Genomic DNA, 16,552 nt, shown 5'->3' with positions numbered 1-16,552 from the left:
GGAGAGCCTCCCAGAGGCTACATGACATGTATTTTTACAATAACCTGAATGCAGGAGCAGGTATGAGGTAGGTACTGCTGTTGTGTATGAAGCTGTGATACTGTGATATAAGGAGAAATATACAGTATTTGATCTTTGTCTCTAGTTCTAGCTCTTAAAATCCATGCAATTTCCTGACAGAAATGGAAGAGAGGAGCATCTTTTATGATTCATAATAAGCCCCTTTCAAGCATAGAGTTTCTGCTAATGAGGTGAGTCTTTGGGAGTCCCTAGGTAGCTTCAGGATGGAAGTGATTGCCAGGGGAACCAACCATGCAATTAAAGGGTTGGCACTGTCAGCCCAACCCCCTCACCCCCTGCAAACTCCAGGGAGGGGAGAGGGGCTGGAAATTGAGTTAATCACCAATGGTCAATGATTTAACCAACCATTACTACTTGATGGAATCTCCATTTAAACCCCTAAACTACTGGGTTCAGACAACTTCTGGGTTATTGACAGCATTGAGGTATGGGTAGGGTGGTGAGTCCTGAGAGGACAAGGAAGTTCTTTCCCCCTCCCCCTACCTTTCCTTATGCCTCTCTCTCTTCTGCTTGGCTGTCCATTTGTATCCTTTATAATAAACTGGTAAGTGCAAATGCTATGGCTGCACTTATCATAGCACTGAGTGCTATGGCTGTTTCAGCAAATTACAGAACCTGAGGAGGGGACTGAGGGCACCCGAACTCATATTCTGTTGTCTAGAAGTATAGGAGGCCCACCTGAAACAGAGATGGTCGTGTGGGACTCAGCCCGGAACTTGCCGGGCTGGCAGGTAACTGGTGTCAGACTGAATTAGAGGCTACTCAGTTGGTGTTTGGAGATCGGGAGAACAAGTTGTTAGTATGCAAAAGACCCACACATTTGATGGCAGAAATTCTGTGAGTAAAATGCACATAAGGCCACATTAAAAATTTGCAAAACTATAAAACAAGGCCACTTGTCTCACAAAAAAACTTTTGAATTAGTATTGTCAACATAAGAAATATTCAAACCTGTAGAGAATTTTTGGAAGTTTATTTGAGCCAAACTGAATGGCTGGGAAGCAAAACTCACTGAGTTGAGATAATGCTCTTGAGAATGGCTGTTTTGCTCCTTATTTTATACATTATAACCAAAAGAGGAGGCATTAAGGGGTTACATGAAATCCATTGGTGATAGATTAGAGAGGTGGGAGAAAGCAAAAGGTGGGGCGGGTGGGGAGGCAGACCTCTTGGATTGGATAAAAAGCAAAATGATAGATACATACTTTTACACAGGTGGGTACAGGATAATTAACAGTAAACAATTAACATGCATGATCAGGTACATATCATAGATGTAAAAAGCATACTGGCCTACGACATGCCTGCCCACCATGAACTGCTTTCAGTTAGAAAGTTTTAATTTCAGACCATCCTATGTGGTTACTTGGGGTCTCTGAGTTTGTAAGGCTGCCACGAAGGTCTCCCTGAGCTTGTCAGGTTTCATGTGTAACCCCTTTTTTCCACAGCATATATTCTAATTATTAAAGTTATTCATATTCACATGCAATGTGTTTTTGTAATTGTGACTTTTAAGGTATTGGTTAATAAAGCTTTTATAATATTTCTGTATTCATATCTAATGCTATCAGTGTTGAAAAATTTAATCTCCATAAATGAGAGTACTGGAGTGCTCAGTAACCTGGAAGGATGTGCGGGGATCCTGAGACCAATAGTCTGAGAACCATGCTGTGCTGTATTCCCTCATCACTGCAGGATTCCCCAGGGGGCAACAGTTTTCTGCCCTTGTCCCCCACCCCCACCTCTCATCAAACACCCCCTGCTTCCTCCTTCTTCCGAAAACTTCCTATTTGTAGACACCACAGTCACCTGCATACTAAAAAAAAGTTTGAAAATAAAACTGACCTCCTTTCTCTGTGATGATCTTCAGTTTTTGGTGAAATGAAAAATCGGACCTCACAAAAAATTTCCCTCACTTAAAAAAAATTTGGAAAATTAATCCAGTTTACTTCTTACATGATTCAGAGCAAATTGCCCCACTTCTTTTCAAACTTTCCTTTATAAAGATAAATTTGATGATGAAAATAATTCTCTCACAAATGCCAGCATCCCAAACATAAGGATTAATTAAAATTCTGTCAAAAATATCTAAAATGGAGGCATAGATAAATACAGCTCCTCTCCTTTCACAACCATGGCTAAAATCATGACTAGCCTACAAAACAAGTATTACCCAGAATCATTAGAAAATTGAGCATTATGGAATCTGACAACCAAGGAATTAAAGAAGCCACATTCATCCAGATGGGTAGGAGGGGCAGAGACATGAAACAGTCGGTCCCACACTCAGGCGTGGTGGATAAAAAGCCCCACACCAGATCACCCAGTCCATAGTTCCAGTGCCATGATGATAAGCCCCATAATTTCTGGCTGTAAAAACCAGTGGGTGTGTGGACAGTGGGAGAAACTGCAGGATTCTCAGGAGTCTCCTCTTAAAGGACCCACAATGGACTTAGGACTTACATAGATTCGCTCCCTCTGGGCATCAGCACCAGGGCAACAGCTGGAAGGGCACCAGTGGCATATGGGGAGAAACTGAAGTTACTGGTGTGAGGGTGAGTGCTGGGGGACAGCTTCCTCCCAGACAAAATCCCAGAGGCCAGGCAGCAGATGACCCCCTAACTGAGTCCTCCCCTGCACAGAACCACCGAGCGGCAACTAAGGTTGCCCCACACTGGCAATTATCTAAGGCTCCACCCAATCCAATTTACCAGTGTGATTTGCTACAATAGGCCATGCTACTAAAGCAGCTCTACCTAATACACAGAAACAAACACAGGGAGGCTGCTAAGTTGAGGAGACAAAGAAATTGTCCCAAATGAAAGATCAGAACAAAACTCCAGAAAAATAACTAACCAAAATAGGGATAAACAGTCTATCAGATGCAGAGTTCAAAACACTGGTTATTAGGATGCTCAAAGAGCTCATTGGGTACTTCAACAGCATAAAAAAGACCCAGGCAGAAATGAAGATTATGTTAAGTGAAAGGAAGAAAGATTTATAGGGAATCAACAATAGATGGGATGGAGCTGAGAATCAAATCGATGATATGGAACATAAGAAAGGAAAAGAGCATTTAATTGGAACAGCAAGAAGAAAAAAATCAAAAAATAAAAATAAAAACAAGGATAGGCTAAGGAGCCTCTGATACATCTTCAAAAGTACCAATATTCAGATCATAGGGATGCCAGAAGGGAAAGAGAAAGAGCAAGAAATTGAAAACTCATCTGAAAAAATAATGAAAGAAAACTTCCTAATTTGGTGATGGAAATAGACATGCAAGTCCAGGAAGCACAGAGAGTACCAAAACAAGATGAACCAAAGAGGACCACACCAAGACACAGCATAATTAAAATGCCAAAGGTTAAAGATAAAGAGAGAATCTTAAAAATAGCAAGAAAAAGCAGATAGTTACCTACAAAGGGGTTCCCATAAGACTGTCAGCTGATTTCTCAAAAGAAACTTTGCAGGCAAGAAGGGGCTGGCAAGAAGATTCAAAATTATGAAAAGCAAAGACCTACAACCTAGATTACTCTGTCTAGCAAAGCTATCATTTAAAATTGAAGGGCAGATAAAGTGCTTCCCAGACAAGGTGAAGCTAAAGTTCATCATCACCAAATGGTTATTATATGAAATGTTAAAAGGACTTATTTTTCAAAAGATTAAAACTATGAACATTAAAATGACAATAAATTCACAACTCTCAACAACTGAATCTAAAAAATAAGCTAAGTAAACAAGCAAAACAGAAACAGAATAATGGATTTGGAGATCACTTGGAGAGTTATCTCCCATCCAAGTACTAACCAGGCCTGACCCTGCTTAGCTTCTGAGATCAGATGAGATCGGGCGTGTTCAGGGTGGTATGGCCATAGACAAGAGTTATCAATCAGAGGGGAAAGGGGGAGAAAGGGGGAAAAGGCACAGGAATTAAGTGTAAATTGGTAGGTACAAAATAGTGAGGGGGATGTTGAGGGCAGTATGGGAAATGGATAAAGCCAAAGAACCTATATGCATGACCCATGGATATGAGTTAAAGGGGTGAATTGCTAGAGAAAATGGGGGGTACTGAGTGGAGGGGACAAAGGGAAAAAATTGGGACAACTGGAATAGTATAATCAATAAAATATACTTTTAAAAATCCAAAACGAATAGAGCATGTTAGGTTTTTTAAGCTATATTGAAAATTATATTTATGTAAAACAAATACAGATTCACACTATGAGCAATATATGGGTCCTACACAGTATCTACAGGCTTTTCTTGTTGATTTGGGGATATTTATCTGTGGCTCTTTTTAATTACACATTTTATCTTTTTGTATGACTTTCTAACCCAGTGTGACTTTAGCAATTCTTAAATGACATAGAATAGGATCCACAGCCTAAGAAAACTATATTTCCCAAAATACAGTTTCCACATTCCTTTCCAAGAAAGTGATAAAGTGAAGTGATTTTAAAAAATCACCCCACCTCCTTCAGTGTAATAATGTATAAACCATATTTACATATACTGATTTCTTAAATTCTATATCTTATATATAACAAAGTTTTGTTTAAATACAGGGGCTTTCTGGTTCAGAAGTCACATTGTGTTAACGGTATAAAAGGAAGGCTTTTACAATTTTTAGCTAAAATGTAAAGAAAGAAAAATTTTAAAGGAAAACCCAAACATTCCTCAGTAACAGACAGACACACAACCTAATGTAAGAATCCAGTAGAAATCATTTGCAACATAACAAATCAATGTGGATAAGGATTTTGCCTTACATGTTGTCTCCTGAAGCAGAGATCAAATAGAAAGCCAAATATAAGTTACAACTGTGAACTGATTTAAAAATATAAAAAAAAACAATCATAGGACTACAAATTAGGAGACACAAATAACTCGCTGTGGCACTTGAAAGAAGTAAAATGTGAAGGATGGGCAGAAAAAAGCAGTGGTTTCAATAGGAATGCCAGAAAAAGAATTCTGCATGGACAGCACACCACTTGTAGAAGGGCAAATCGATGCAGTATTGCAGGCATGGCATTTAACAAAATGCATCAATATTTAGTCTTAGTATTTGATATACATGTTGACCCAACAATTTCATTTTAAGAATTTTTCCTGTGTTCATATTCAAAAATTTTCACATTTGTGACAAGAAATGTAGGAGAAGATTTTCCTAGAGATGTATGTCATAGTATCCTTTAGAAAACCCTCTGGGGGGTCTGAGGTGTGGCCCACGGAGCCAATGGGATCCCCCTCAGGAGCTAACAGCAGGCCCTGGAGGCCCAGGAAACCCAGTCACCCCCCCACCCCAGGCCTGTCACTGGGCGGGGGGGGGGCTTCTTCCTTCCCAGCTTAGTCACAAAGAGGTGATATGGCTCTTCTGTGTCCACCCCAAACATTTTCCACACCACTGTGAGCTTGTCACTATGAAAGCATTATCTGGTTTCCTATCCAGAACTTTCCACTAATACAGTGACCATGTTTGTAAACTGTAGAGTATTTCCAACACACACACACAACTAGATATTTAAAAAGAGAGAGAGATCCTGATATAAAATCAAAGAATTTAAGAAAAATAGTAATGATAACCTTGAATTTGAAATATCAGTGTAAACCAGAAATATGTGTATATGAGTACATTTTCCAGTTCTGTCCTCAGAGAGAAACTAGAAGCACTGGCACTTCAAACACAAAGCACATGGAGCTCCCAGATCTTGATTTCTAAAAACCATTATTCACTAACAGAAACCAGAACTCCTGAAAGAAGTGGGCACAGCAGGGAGTATACAAGGTGAGCCTGAAAAATCTTCTGCTTCCAAAAGCAAAGATGGGCTCTCATGAAGAGGAATGTGTGAAAAAGTTGTAAGAACTGTATATGAGTTGGCCTACTGGTCATATTAGCATGACTTCAGCATAAAAAATAATAATTACACTTGAAAATACAAAAATCCACAATTCCATTCTGATAATAACCAAAGAGAAAAATGATTTTTAACTTAGATGATAAAAATATGACAAAAAACACTGAGTTTTGCAAAATGGCAGTTGACTAGTGGTTAACACAACTCTATAGTTTTATGGAAGTTTCTGTATATATCTTACTTTTTTAATAAACAAGGAAAATTAAACAAAAAAACTAGTGACTTAAATCTGGCACAAAATAAATAATCTATAAAACAGATGAAAGATCAAAATTAGTTACTTATAGTTGATGGAATTATAGGTGATTCTAAATTACCTTTCTTTTACTTTTCTTTTTTTCTAGTTTTCTACAATAAATATCTATTACTCTAGTAACATGAAGAAAGCAGGCTATAATGTAACCCACTATACGTGTTATGTGCATAATGCTAGCAGAGCTGGCATAGAGAGGTATCTATCACTCTTGCATGATCTGATCATTGGTGCCTTTATTTTTTACATATATCTTTTCACATTTCTTTCATTTTCAAAAAGATATTATGGAAACAGAAATTTAGTTACAGGTGGTTAGATTAAGTGCAACTCTTTCATTAATGCCCTTGAGATACTTTATATTGATCTGAATTTCATCTCTAACATGAAATAAGAGAAGATATGAAAATGTGTAAGACTGGACTATAAAATAATGGGACTTGAACTTTTTCAATATCAAAATATATCTGGAACTCCTCAAGTTCTTCAGAGTTGAAGTCATATTTCTTCCAGGGTTTCAATGATACAAATATTTTTAGCTTTGAGAGTAAATTTTATTTTTGGATACAATAAAAAATCATGCAAAGCCAAGTATGATCAAGGAGGATACTACTCTTTGGTTAAAAATCAGGTGCAATTGCAATTACAATTTTCCAAAGTGGAAAATTGTACAGCATTTCCAAAGTGGAATTTGTTAGGTATTTTGAGGCATTTCTTTTTTAGAAAAGAAAAGAAAAAAGGAAAGCCTCACTAAAGAATACTCATTTCTATGCAGCAGAGAGAAAGAAGGAGCTACTACCCTTTGCAACAACATGGATGGAACTGGAAAGCATTATGCTGAGTGAAATAGGCCAGGTGTTGAAAGACAAATACCATATGATCTCACCTTTAGCAGGAAGCTAAACAACAAAACAAACAAGCAAGCAGAATAAAAACAAAAGACACTGAAATAGAGAAAAGGGGGACAGTGACCAGAGGGGAGAGGGAAGGGAATTTAAGGGGAAAAAGGGGAGGGATTTGGAGGAACAAGTATGAAGGACACAAGGACAAGAACTAAGGGGGGTGGAAGTGGGAGGGAGGTGGGGAGCACAGGGAGGGTTGGGCTGGGATGGGAGAAATAGACAGAAAACTGTACTTGAAAAATAAGTAAATAAAATTTTTTAAGAAAAGGACAAGCAATGAAAAAAAAAGAATACTCATTTACCATCATCATTCCCTATGCCTTTCTCTCACCAAATGAGGATACCACAGTCTCAGACTCCAACTATTCTGAGCCCGTCACTAATGCCCTGAAGGGAACCCTTTCACTTGGCATAACCCCCATCTTTCTTAATTCTAGAAAATGTTTGAAATTCTGGCCTCTCTTTGAGAAATTGAATTCAATTGTTCATAAATGTACAACTCCTCCACATTTCACTTGAATTTGGGGGTAAGCATCCTGATCTGTCTGGATAAAATTATTAGTCAGTTATTCTAACACCTTCTATTTTCAGAATTCCTGTCTCAGCAACTAAAAGGTTGGATACTCTGGAGGCACAAATATTTCTTGTTAACTAAAACCAGCCCAAGGACTTTAAGTCTCTGGGTTGGGTTAATCTCTTCTTAGGATGAATTTTTGCTCTTGGGGTTACCTTTTCCCTAGAGTCTTCTCTCTGTGAAGCTGGAATTTGGGGCAGAAAAATCCTGCACTGTTCATGTCAGAAAATGTCTCTTTCTAGTTTTTGATTCAGTAGGTTTTTCTATATCAAAAATCCAGGCCACCAATGTCTCTGGGTAATCTTTTTAACAGGATGCTCTGAGGCAGTAGGGGATCCAGCAACTATGGCCCCACAGTCTTCTGGACTCTTGATGATAAAGTGAACTGGGTCCAGGAGTGTGACTGAGCTAACCAGGATAAGATCAAACTAGGTCCCAAGACTCCATCACCTCCATTCAATAAAGTTTTCAAAGCAGAATATCATCACGATAACAGCCAGTAGACATAAAATAGATCAATCCTAGCCTAAAAATATCTAGCCAAGCTTTAAAAAAAAACGAAGTTTCAAAAGTTTAAAGGAATGAGTGAGCAATATAAGATGGGGAAAGCCACACTGCATATTGCTTTAACCAGACCCTACACAGCATGCACTGTTGATTGTACTTGACTCTAATTTCAGCAAAAATGTTAATTTCAAAGACTCCCTTTCTTGTCAAATAGTTCTTACAAACAGAACTATTTGCTACTAAATGTGACATTTACATCCCATGACTCTAAACACAGACTTGCTCTCAGCCCAGGCCCGGGGTTGGGCATGTCAGGCCATGGCTGGAGAAGAGCCCTTAAAGAGCATCTCACAGCCTCTCCACCACTCAGGCTTCACCAAACCTGCAGTGGCCCATCTCTGCTCAAGGTTTGTCCAGCTCTTCCATTTATTCAACAAATTTGTTTTTTAATCTCTTGGGTCTCCGCCATGAGCAAGGTGTTGGGTGAATACAATAAAGACACAAATGAATAGAACTATGCATTGTCTTCAACTACAAGTACAAAACACACAACCACAGACAGTGTTAACTGTGGGAGCACTTGAGCAATGTGGTGCCTAAAGTGTCATCATGTAGAAGGAAAAGGAATCCATTTCACCTGTGAGGAGGTGGAGGAAAGGCTTTGAAGAAGCTGACTTTTGAGTTGGTCCTGGAAGGTTATTGTTTGGGAAAAGAGAAAAAACTCAGTAATCATTCCAAGAAAAGCAAGCACCATGAGTGCAGCTAACAAGCAAGGAGAAGTGAGTTAATATTTATTAAGAAACCAATGTGTATGAGGTACCCTGCTACCTCTACAGACAGGCAAAAAAATTAATAAAGTAAGGTAAGTTTGATCAGAGAAGGTTTTTTTATTATTTGAAAAGGGAAAGGAAAAGTTTATAAGTTCAAATAGCTGTGGTATTGAAATTCCATACAGCAGGAAATAAAATAACAATATACTACAATCATATACTATTTAAAAGTCTGTAGGGCCATTCTAAAGCATTGTCTGTGGTTTGTGACTCAAAATGTAGAAGGAATAGAGTATGAAATAAGTCTGGAAATGTAATTAGAAATAATTCTATGAAGTATCTTGAATGTCCAAATTAGAAATTTATAATTTGAGTTGAAGACACTGGGAATTATTAAGTATTTGAGGGTGGGTATAACTCTATGCTACATTTAGAAAATTAATATAGCAACTGAGTAGTCAATTAGACACAGTAAAATGAGGGGATATTAAAGAAAGGCAAACCAAGCAGGTTTTGGACGTGGACTTTTATTTAAAAACATGTGTGTACTATATATAGTTTTTACTCTGTTTCAACTTACTTTAAATTTCATATAAAAACCCATTATGACATTACTTGTTTCATCTCATCACTTGTTGGCAGTCTGTTCATTACAGTATGCCTTATTTTCTAACCCCTTTTCTATCTCATGAGGATGGTAGTGTTCTCCACTCTGTACATGGATGGACTAACTTCATAACAGCCCTCTGAGAAGGGCACACTGCTCTCCTATGCTTAGAGCAATTGCCCAGCTCCTACTACATTGTAGGTGCATAATAACCATGGGTTGTTAAGTAAATACCCATTTTACATATGAGGAAACATTTAGAGGTTAAATAAGTTGCTCAAGATCACGTGACTCTGAAGTTCTGAAGCTGAGCCTCCAATTCTGAAGGGAGAATCTTCCATTCAAATCACCATTATCAAAATTCTTTTATCTGTTTCAAAGATGTTCTTATTCTCCTTCTTCTATGCAACCTCTCTCTCTTTTCTTGCATTGAATCTTTTTGTTGGCCTATTTTGGTATTTATCAATCTTGCTCAGTTTATGAATCAGAATTATTCAAAGCTATTTAGAATGTTTCCACAGCTGAGTGATGTGAAGTATGTTCATTCTCTGGTTGGGAGCACTTAACACAATTTTCACAGCTCTATGTACTGAAAATACCTTGCATTTGGTGTCTCTTTTTTCCTGGACCTTTGCCTCTGGGTTTCTGGGTTATTACACCTGCAGTTATGAGAATCAGAAAAATCAGTCACTGAAACACAAATAACAGATGGGTTGGATCGTAAAAAGGTGGGTGAGAGGAAATTGGTTAGAATTCCAGTTCCTGTGTATGCAACATACAATAGAACACACACACTCAACCAGCCTCTGCCTGTAATCAGTCTTCTGTTATTGCCCTTATAATAAACCCTCTGTTTCCTTATCACTGACTATATGCTTAGAACTTCTGAGTCCTTAAGTATAGGACCAATTACATTGCATGTTTTTAAGTTTCTAGAAGGTTCCCAGCAACTTTATGAATTCTAGAAATTTGGTATTTAATTTTACCCAGCAACTTGAACAATCTTTGAAGATGAGAATCAGATTTCCTTCAAATAACAGTCTTTCTTTCATTTCCTCCATATAGGAAATGCTCCATAAATTCTCCATGCATACACATATTTGCACACTTTCACAAAGACACACACATGGTAGTGACCTGCTCTCTTTCAAACAACAGTTATCAAAATTATATTTTGGAATTAGATTTTCTCCTGTCTTGACTGAGTCTCTCATAAAAGTTCATTGAGAAAAAATTAAGTACTTCAATTTTCTATTCAATTTCACATTCTGCAATAAGGTTTTTATTTTTTAATTTTTTAAATATCTAGCCTATTTGAATGAAGGCCCACACATGGCATGGTTCTTTCACAGGATTTTAAAGACTGAATTAGGTAGTCTCATAGCAAACAAGCAAGATTATAATTGTCTATATTAATCACAACTATTGAGCATCTAGGCATAGGGGTGTCTGACACACAGGCCACGAGCTGATGTGGCCCCACACAAAGTTGTAAATCTACTTAAAACTTTTTTTTTGCCCATCAGTTTTCATTAGTGCTCGTGTGTGGCCCGAGACAACTCTTCTTCCAATGTGGCCCAGAAACTCCGAAAGGTTAATCATACCTGAGGGGTATGCTGGATTATATAGGCACTACAGATAAATATCAGATGCGGTTCCTTAACCTTAAAAAACTTTTAGACATCTCTGAAAAAGGAAATATAATTCTAAAATAAATCAATTAAGTAAGGCTGTGAATTATAAGTGACAAATAAGTAGTTCAGACAATGAGGATTATATGAAACCAAAAAGAGTGTTTGCTATGGGCTAAAATGGTCCCAGAAACCTTCACAGAAATGGGACTTGACCTTCAAGTTATATTTCAAATCAGCAGTAGGTAGAGCTTTGCCTGTTTCCTCCTCCTGAAATGTTGTTCTTTAGATGGCTGGCTCCCTTGTGTCATTCAGAGGTCCTAGGCTGGCACTTTCTCAGAGACACATTCTTTAAGTGCCAAATCTAAAAGAACCCCCAGTTATCCTGCAGTATAACACCTAGTTTTAAACCCCTCTCTAGCATTTACTTTCTGATATTTTTATTCTTCTTGTTTCTTTGTTCATTATCTGCCTTCACCTTCTAAAACATAAGTTTCATATGAGCCATGGCATTGTTTCATCCTCCTGTGTTCCCAGTTCCTTGAAGATTGTAACAGGTGTTAGTAAATATGTAGAGTTGCCTGAGTGAATGGATAGTTAAATGAATCACACAAAGAGCCTAAGAAAAGTCCTAGAAGGGCTACAATGCAAAGAACAAGTCTGACAAGGTGACGATTCCAACGAAAGTGGAGAGAAAGTGGAGCAGCAGAAATAGATTGCCTGATAGTCAAGGGAACGAGGGATATAAGCAGACAATTCACAAAATATAGAACCAAAACATCAAATAAGCATATGTAAAAATATACAGTCTCACTGGTTATCAAAGAAATATTAATGAAAATAATTAGCATTAAAACTGTCATTTAAGATGGCCATTGCAGAAGAGGAATAGCTTTAAAAATGAAATAATAAATAAACAAATAAATAAGTAAATCAAAAAATGTTTAAGATGATAAACTCAGCACTGACTATATTTTTCAAGTTCAGCACTATCTCTGGGGAAAATATATATCAAATCCTTAATAATCTCCATATTATTTGACCCAGAAATTCTACATTTGACCTAGAATTTATCTTATATTGGAAACAATTAGGCAAAATTAAGTCTGAGGAATGTGAACCTCGGGATTGTTTATGTAAGTGAAAAATTGAAAACTTCGTAAATGTGTCACAGTGGACAATTAGTTTAATGGATTACAGTGTGCTCATGCAATAAGGTAAGTACTATGCATTCATTAAATGTGTGCTTCAGTCATCAAAGATGTTAATGGCATGCCACTTAAAGAAAAGAAAAAAAGCCACTTACAAAACAATGTATGTGTCATGACCCTAGTTTCATAGAGACAAAACAAAAATAAAATGTATGCATCAAAAATACATTGGACTTTTAGTACCAACATGGCCCAGCAAGAATTACCTGTTCTATCTGCTAAATTGAATGAAGTCTTATAATTCAATTAGAAAGTCTGGCGTAATTAGTGATAGGTGTAAAGAAAATTAGGCAAAAGACAAGATGGCAGGATTATTAACTTTAAGGGAAAAATCATGTAATAAAGGAACAATCACTTTAATGTTGAATGTGGCTCAGTTGTGAATAATATTTGCATGCCTTAAAACAAACTGAGCACTGATATCAACAAAAAGTACAATATAACCATATACAGAAAAATGGGAGAGGTGACGTGTGTGTGAGGTGGTGTATGCAAGCTAAATTCCCTTCCCCTGTAGAAGGAAACCAATAAGTAAAATCTAAAATAAAAGTCAGTAATGGTATAAGGATAATATTTAGAAATATATACCAGAAGAAATAATAAAAGGATTGAAAGCAAATGATGCACCAGGACTTACTCTACATCATTTTTAAAACTCTGCTTCCAAATTAATTACATTCCTTCAAATAGAGGTTTGGGTTCTCTGTTATTTACTGTCTTAGTCCATTCTGAATGCTGTCACAGGAGGCAATAGACTGGGTGGCTTATAAACAACAGAAATTTATTTCTCACAGTTTGGGGGCTGGAAAGTTTAAGATCATGGAACCAGTATGTCACAGACTGGTGAGGACCTTCTTTCTGTTTTATAGCCCTGCCTCCTGTTTGTCCTCACTTGGTGGGAGGGACTAAGGAGCTGCCTGGATCCTCCTTTATAAGGCACTAATCCCTTTCATAAGGGCTCCATGATGTAAGCAACGCCTGAGTGCTCCACCAACAATTTCCTACAATACTGTAAAATCAGGCTTAAGGAGTTCAACATATAAGTCTGGGGAGACATTCAGTCATAGCATTTATCTGTCTATTGAATTTTGAGTTGGTGTGCTATTGCAATGTTTACAAAGATAAAAGGTAGTAAGAAGCAAAGTGCTTCTGCATCCTTGGGGATCCAAGTGAGTCCTAATGAATCAAATCAGAATGAATAAGGCTCTTCCCCCCATAGCAGGTGTGAGGATCTGAACAGTCTCTAACTGACCCCTAGTCCCAATTTGATGTGACCTTTGTTTGCCAAAGTCTTATGCCTCTTACTAGCTCCAAACATCCCAGCTTCTACAGCAGTGGAACCAAGAGAGGGCACTCACAGTGGTAACAGAACAAATAAATATCCACAGAAGAAATATTATATTAGTTCAACAGACATTTGTACTGTAGACCAGGCACTGTGCTGGACTCTCAAGAGATCTGACTAGGAAAGATGCTCAACACAATATGTTGTACCAAGTGCTAAAATAGAAAGATGCACAGGACATTGTGTAAGCCTCATGAGAGATGACTATCTTGAAGAAGCTAAGATTAAGGATTATGAGATTAAGGGTAAGATTAAGAGATAAGGGAAGGTCTATAACTGGACCCTGGAAGCAGACAAAACTCAACTCCATCATTTATAATCAATAATAAATCACTTAATCTCTCCAAGCTTTACTTTTCTTCTCTGTCAACTGAGGATGGCAACTGTAGTTCTGAGGATTAAGGAGATAATGTATGCAAAGTGCATAGCAACAGGCACTGAAAAAGGCTTCTTACGCTGCTCATTGTTTTTGTATTTTAGAACTGCTCTCCTGTGGCCAGGAATGAAGCTTCTTGCTTTTCCAAAGGGAACAGATGTGGTGGGCTTCAGAGGAAAATCCTGGTCCCCGTCTCCAGAGAAAGTCCTAGGGAAAGAGCAAGAGACCTAAAATAATCTGTAGACTCTTTGACCAGGGGAGACACAGGCCTTATTGTTTGGATGGAGCACAGGGATGTAGCAAAATCCAGAGCAGAAAATGCAGTGGGGAATGTCTAAAAAGAGGATCTTCAGATGTCCTCCTAGTTTTCTCATGGACCAACACACCATACAAGCAGTGAAAAAACTGTTGCCTGCCAAGAGTGGCACTATAGCAGTGGAGAGAGCAGCAGGCTTTAGATGATATGGGAATGAAAATGAGGAAAATGCTTTTGGCTACCTGTGCTCACCAATGACCAGGAGGCTGGTGGGGTGATGATGTCAGTGAGGACCAGTGGAATCTGGGATAGGAGCCATCAGTCCACCAGAACTTCCAGGTACCCTTGCAGAACTGTAGAGTCCCTAAATAACATCCACCTAACACAGTTAGAGCCCGAAGAGAAAATTAGGTTAAATTGTAGAAAAATGAATTACATTTTTTTTCATTCCGGAGTTTCTGGGCTGACATTTGTATTTGTTACATTCATTTCTTCTGAAATTTTCCAAAATATCCTGAGCTCAAACAGGCTTGAGAACCACTTATAGTATTTTTCAGACTATAAGACACACCTCCCCACCCAAATTTGGAAGGAATAATGGTTGTTAATGCTGCTTTTGAGTACTGTTTATATTTACTTTGGTGAAATATTATGTCATTTATGTTATTAAATATTTTACCACATGTTTTGCTTCAAATTTTTTTCCTATTTTCCTCCTCTAAAACCTAGGTGTGTCTTATGGTCCAAAAATTACAGTAAGTGTTTCTGCTTTGAAAGAGCAGAAGTTTGCTCTTGTAAATGCCCAGAGGACAAATTTGTGGAGAAAAAGGTAGATGTAGATGTGGCCTTACAGACCTGTAGTAGCTTATCCATTCTGGAATTCCTATTTGGGACCTAAAATAATCATAGAAATGTACCTTGGGTGAGAAAAAGTAAGAAGCTATGTGGAAAAAAAGTTATACCAGCTAAAGGGGACAGTACTTCTGGTTTAGAGAAGACAGCAGATGAGGCTACCATGCATAGCCTCTCCTACCACCAATAACATTTGGAAGTGCAGGCTAAGATATTATAGTTTTTAAAAAATTTATAACTATTCCTTTGGAAAATGGTTTGGCAAATCCTCCAAAAATTAAACATAGAATTACTATATGATCCAGCAAATCTACTTCTGGCTATATACATATATAAAAAAATAACTGAAGATAGGGACTTGAACACATATTTGCACACCTATGTTTATAGCACTTTTCACAGTAACAGCCAAAAAGTGGCAATAGCCCCAGTGTTCATCAGTGGATGAATGGACAGACAAAATGTGGTATATACATATGATGGAATATTATTCAACCTTATAAAGAAAGGAAATTCTGACACATGCTACGGCATAGAGGAACCTTGAGGACATCATGCTAAGTGAAATAATCAAGACACAAAAGGATAAACACTGTGTGATTCTTCTTCAGTGACATACTAAAGTAGTCAGATTCATAGAGACAGAGAGTAGAATGGTGGTCCTAGGGGCTGGGGGGAAGAATAGCAGGGAGAGAAGAAGGAAAGTAGAAGTTTGTATTTAAGGAATATGGAGTTTCATTTTGTGAAGATGAAAGAAGTTCTGGAGATAGAATAAGTAATATGGTTGTACAGCACTGTGAATGAACTTAATGGCACTGAACTGAATGCTTAGAACTAATTTAAATTAAACATTGTATGTTATATATATGTTATCATTATAAGAAAATCTATGGCTGTGGTCAAGAAAAGAAAGGGAGCGCCCACAAGTGAAAAGCCTGGAGAGGGCTGAGTGACACCTAGGTAGGTGCATTAGTTGACGCTTTAGCCATTAGGAGGAGTTACCTGATTTGGTTGGCTAGGAATTTGATACTTGATGGATCACTAACTCAGTAAAACTAGACCAATAAACTCTGCCCACTAGGCCAGAGAGATAATATGGCAGTTGTCTCATCCATGACTGTAGCTGGGAAATTGGAAGACTAAATCAATAAATAATTCTGCCATGAAAACTCAACATCCTAGGCCTGTGTGTTTGGAGTTTGTTCTTACACTGCATTCATGGTGTGAGAAATCTTTGAGCTAAAAAAATGTAAAATTGCTTTTAGGGTGCTT

This window comes from Artibeus jamaicensis, unplaced genomic scaffold (assembly GCF_021234435.1).
Source record: "Artibeus jamaicensis isolate MK-2021 breed Jamaican fruit bat unplaced genomic scaffold, CSHL_Jam_final contig_781, whole genome shotgun sequence".
In the NCBI taxonomy this organism is placed as follows: Eukaryota; Metazoa; Chordata; class Mammalia; order Chiroptera; family Phyllostomidae; genus Artibeus; species Artibeus jamaicensis.
Note: the sequence above shows the minus strand (reverse complement) of the source record.